Source organism: Mus caroli, chromosome 3, assembly GCF_900094665.2.
Source record: "Mus caroli chromosome 3, CAROLI_EIJ_v1.1, whole genome shotgun sequence".
Classification (NCBI taxonomy): domain Eukaryota; kingdom Metazoa; phylum Chordata; class Mammalia; order Rodentia; family Muridae; genus Mus; species Mus caroli.
Genome location: NC_034572.1, coordinates 114272410 through 114278347, shown reverse-complemented (window position 1 = coordinate 114278347; position 5938 = coordinate 114272410).

The following is a 5938-nucleotide window of genomic DNA, read 5'->3' as shown; positions in this document are numbered from 1 at the left end:
GCAAGCCTTTCGACTTGGGCTACAGTAAAGTTGGCATTGACTCCATAGTTACAGACTGACTCCGCAAGTTCTTTAATCTGTATATACTCCACCAGGGCGTGAAAGCGTCCGCCATCGGCACCTTCAAAGATGCTTGCTGCACTTTTCTCTGTTTCTCTTTTGAAATGAATGAGTATGAATGATACCTCTGCACATAGGGCGGAGGTGCACTAGGACCCAGAGGTTGAGGGCCTGGAGACCGCGCAGCGATTTGACATTTGTCTCTAGCTGCTTTCATGTTATTCTGTAACTGATTAACTCGTCTTTCATCTGGCTGGTATCTTTCTCCCTCATAGCCTGCCGCTTCTTCCTCTAAGTCTGTTTCCTCAGAGGATCTAAGTTCCTTATCCGATTCTGAGCTACTGACAGCTAGTGCCTTGAACTCATCTAATGGCAGGTAGAGGCTCCTTTCCTTATGTGCCTCTCCAGCTCGATCTTTCTTTTTCTCTCCCTTTCCGTCCCTTTTTCTAAGCTCTACCAGGGCATTCTGTCCCTTACATTTCATTTCCTCAGGCTCAAGGCCCGTGGAAAGGTCTTTATTCTTCAGTGTACCTTGTTTCCTCTCAACTTTTACTCTCTCTCCCCGCTCTGTCTCTGATAGACTGTCTTGAATTTTGTCCAAAACTTTCTGCCCCGCTTCAACCATTTGCTGACAATCCTTGTCTGTTAAGCATGATCTCACCAGTTTCCACAATGGCATGGTCCCTGCTTCAAGTTTGCCGTTTTGCTGTTCCCTAACTAGATCTCCTTTCAGTTTGTCCCATGAGGCGACAGTTAATGACCCTGAGCAAGCATACCATGGTGCCACATGGTCTATCTCCCTGACAAATCCCTCTATAGTCTTTGTGGCGATTTTCAGGCCACACTGCTTCGAGACCGACCATAAGGCCGTTACTACAGAGTGGGAGATTCCCATACTGGTCGCTGTCCCGGCCTGACTGCTGTCCAGGCCTGACTGTGACTGAGAACCAGTCAGCAATACTGGTCACTGTCCAGGCCTGACTGCGACTGAGAACCAGTCAGCAGTTCCAGCGGTGGAAGCAAAACAAAACCGAAAGGGAAGGAATAATCACCATGAAAACAATCAAAAGGGCATCTAACTCTGGAGAAATTTCAAGACTGTACGTACCTTACAGAGCCTTAATGTCCTGCAGTTCTGATTCTGCCCCGCGAACAGGGAATCTCCCTTGCGCTGGTGTGATGGTATAAAGTTCCCGGGTTCCTCGGTGCCACTTGTCCCAAGCTATCGTTCTCGCCAGCAAGAACACACTCGGACAACCGGAATCTTCTGCAGCAAAAAGCTTTATTGCTTCTTCAGGAGGGAGGACCCAGACCCCGGAAAATGGCGTTGCTTATATAGCCCTCAGCCATGACGTTTCAGCACCTGATGTGGCGTGTCAGCTCCTGATTCATTGCTCGCCCATCACCCCATTACTATGCCTTGAGATGGGCAGTGACTAGGCGTGAATTCACTCTTGCACTTGCGCACATGGCTTGTTTACTAGTTAGGCACACCAGAGGCCGGCACCATCTTATAATGGCAATTGCTCACGGCATGGCTCTCCACAAAGGTCACATGCTCCACTCTGTTCATAGCAGCCTCATTTATAATAGCCAGAATCTGGGCAGAACCCAGATGTCCCTCAACAGAGGAATGGATACAGAAAATGTGATACATTTACACAATGGAGTACTACTCAGCTATTAAAAACAATGAATTCATTAGAAAGTCTTAGGCAAATGGATGGAACTAGAAAATATTATCCTGAGTAAGGTAACCTAATCACAAAAGAACACACATGACATGCATTTACTGATAAGTGGACATTAGCCCAGAAGCTCAAAATACTCAAGATACAATTCATAGACCACATGAAGCTCAAGAAGAAGGAAGACCAAATTGTGGATACTTCAGTCCTTCCTAGAACGGGGATCAAAATACCCATGGGAAAAGATACAGACACAAAGTGTGGAGCAGAAACTGAAGGAAAGGCCAGTCAGTGACTGTCCCACCTGGGGATCCATCCCATATATAGTTACAAAACCCAGGCACTATTGTGGATGCCAACAAGAGCTTGATGACAGGAGCCTGATATATCTGTCTCTTGAGGGGCTCTGCCAGTGCCTGACAAATACAGAAGTGGATGCTCATAGCCAACCATTGGACTGAGCACAGGTTCCCCAATGGAGGATCTAGCGAAAGGACCCAAGGAGCTGAAGGGGTTTGCAGCCCCAAAGGAGGAACAACAATATGAACCAACCAGTACTCCCAGAGCTCCCAGGTACTAAACCACCAACCAAAGAGTACACATGGAGGGGACCCATGGCTCCAGCCACATATGTAGCAGAGGATGTCCTTTAGGGACATCAATGGCATGAGAGGCCCTTAGACTTGTGAAGGATTGATGCCCCGTTGTAGGGGAATGCCAGGTCAGGGAAGCAGGAGTGGGTGGGTTAGTGAGCAGGGGGAGGGGAGATGGGACAGGGAGGTTTTCAGAGGGGAAATGAGGAAAGGGAATAGCATTTGAAATGTAAATAAAGAAAATATCTAATAAAAAATTAAAAAAAATAAAAATGCTACTAAAAATTGGATCAATTTTCATTCTTCTACATGCGGCCTGCTAGTTGAACCAGTACCATTTGTTGAAAATGCTGTCTTTTTTCCTCTGGATGGTTTTGTCTCCTTTGTCAAAGGTCAAGTGTCCATAGGAGTGTGGGTTCATTTCTGGGTCTTCAGTTCTATTTCATTGACCTACCTGCCTGTCACTGTAACAAAACCATGCAGTTTTTATCACTATTGCTCTGTAGTATAGCTTGAGGTCAGAGATGGTGATCCCCCAGAAGTTCTTTTATTGTTGAGAATGGTTTTTGATATTCTGTTATTTTTGTTGTTGTTTTGTTTTGTTTTTGTGGTTTTTTGTCTTTGTTATTCCATATAAATTTGAGAATTGCTCTTTCTCCAGTACATAGGCAAGGGTTGAGGAATTGGGCTACCCACCCACTTCAAAAATATTAATTCAGAATTTCTCCTACCAAAAGGAAATGCAGGCAAAAAGTGGAACAGAATCTGAAGGAAAGGCCATCCGGAGATTGCCCCACCTAGGGATCCATCCTATCTGCTGACACCAAACCCAGACACTATTGCTGATGCCAAGAAGTGCTTACTGACAGGAGCCTGGTATAGCTGTTTACTGAGAGGCTCTGCCAGAGCCAGACCAATACAGATGCAGATGTATATAGCCAAACACTGGACTGAGTGCAGGGACCCCAATGGTGAAGTTAGGGCAAGGACTGTAAGAGCTAAAGGGGTTTGCAACCTCATAGGAAGAACAACAATATCAACCAACTAGACACCTCCCACCCCAAAGTTTCCAGGGACCAAACTACCAACCAACGACTACACAGGGGATACCCATGGTCCAGCTGGATATGTAGTGGAAGATGGCCTTATCTGGCATCACTGGGAGGGGAGCCCCTTGGTCCTATGGAGGAGAACACTGGTGCACTGAAGCAGGAGTGGATATGAAGATCGGGGAGCACCCTCATAGTGGCATCAGGGAGGGAGGAGGAGATAAGGAGTTTGTGGAGGAAAAACTGGGAAGGGAGATAACATTTGAAATGTAAGTAAATAAAATAACCAATTAAAAATGAAAAAAAAATCCTACCAACAATGGAGGAGTGTCCCTCTTTCTCCACATCCTTGCCAGCTTCTGCTGTCACCTGAATTTTTGATCTTAGCCATTCTGACTGGTGTTAGGTAGAATCTCAAGGTTGTTTTGATTTGCATTTCCCTGATGATTAAGGATGTTAAACATTTTTTTCAGGTGCTTTTCAGCCATTCAGTATTCCTCAGTTGAGAATTCTTTGTTTAGCTCTGTACCCCATTTTTAATAGGGTTATTTGATTTTCTGGAGTCCACCTTCTTGAGTTCTTTATATATATTGGATATTAGTCCCCTATCTGATTTAGGATTGGTAAAGATTCTTTCCCAATCTGTTGGTGGCCTTTTTGTCTTATTGACAGTGTCTTTTGCCTTATAGAAACTTTGCAATTTTATGAGATCCCTTTTGTTGATTCTCAATCTTATAGCACAAGCCATTGCTGTTCTGTTCAGGAATTTTCCCCCTGTGCCCATATCTTTGAGGCTTTTCCCCACTTTATCCTCTATAAGTTTCAGTGTCTCTGGTTTTATGTGGAGTTCCTTGATCCACTTAGACTTGACCTTACAAGGAGATAAGAAAGTACAAGGAGATAAGAATGGATCAATTTGCATTCTTCTACATGATAACTGCCAGTTGTGCCAACACCATTTGTTGAAAGTGCTGTCTTTTTTTTCCACTGGATGGCTTTAGCTCCCTTGTCAAAGATCAAGTTACCATAGGTGTTTGGGTTCATTTCTGGGTCTTCAATTCTATTTCACTGGTCTACCTGTCTGTCCCTGTACCAGTACCATGTTTTGCTTTGATTTTTGTTTTTGTTTTTATCACGATTGCTCTATAGTACAGCTTTAGGTCAGGCATGGTGATTCCACTACGGGAAGATCCAGCAATTCCTCTCCTGGGCATATACCCAGAAGATGTTCCAACTTGTAATAAGGACACATGCTCCACTATGTTCATAGAAGCCTTATTTATAATAGCCAGAAGGTGCAAAAGAACCCAGATGTCCCTCAACAGAGGAATGTATACAGAACATGTGGTACATTTACACAACAGAGTACTACTCAGCAATTAAAAACAATGAATTCATGAAATTCTTAGGCAAATGGATGTGTCTGGAAGATAAGATCCTGAGTGAGGTAACCCAATGACAAAAGAACACACATGATATGTACTCACTGATAAGCTGATATTAGCCAAGAAACTTAGATTATTCAAGACACAATTTGCAAAACACATGATACTCAAGAAGAAGGTAGACCAAAGTGGGGATCCTTCACTTCTTCTTAGAATGGGGAACAAAATACCCATGGAATGAGTTACAGAGACAAAGTTCAGAGCTGAGATGGAAGGAAAGGCCATCCAGAGACTGCTCCACCCAGGGTTCCATCCCATATACAACCACCAAACCCAGACACTATTCCATATGCCAGAAGGACTTTGCTGACAGGACCCCGACATAGCTCTCTAGTGTGAGGCTATGCCATTGCCTGGCAAACACAGAAGTGGATGCACATAGTCATCTATTGGATGGAACACAGGGCCCCTAAATGAAGGAGCTAGAGAAAGTACCCAAGGAGCTAAAGGGGCCTGCAACCCTATAGGAAGAACAACAATATGAACTAACCAGTATCTCCTGGAGCTCGTGTCTCTAGCTCCATATGTGGCAAAGGATGGCCTAGTCAGCCATCAATGGGAGGAGAGGCCCTTGGTATTGCAAAAATCATATGCCCCAGGACAGGGAAATGCCAGCACCAGAAAGCAGGAGCGGGTGGGTTGGGGAGCAGGATGGGAGGAGAGTATAGGGGGCTTTGGGGATAGCATTTGAAATGTAAGTGAAGAAAATATCTAATAAAAGTGCCTTAATAAAAAATGAAAAAAATCATAAGGGTGAGAAATGTGTTCAGGTCCATTGATCTCAAGGTTTTTTGTCTTGAAGAGAAAAGCTGATTTTAAAGTCTCTACTGTGAAATGAGAAGAGAAGATGTGGTTGTTTTCTCTGGAGTTTAAATACAATGTACATCTGCTTAAATTCACTGGAAGTTGTGTAGGAAGAAGAGAATTGAGGATTATGTGGAAGAAATGAGAAGGAAGTGGTTGCTCAGGTCTGAGGAGGTCTGGGGCACCTTCTGCGGCAGAGTTCTTTTTTTCTTTTTCTTTTTCTTTTTCTTTTTCTTTTTCTTTTTCTTTTTCTTTTTCTTTTTCTTTTTCTTTTTCTTTTTCTTTTTCTTTTTCTTTTT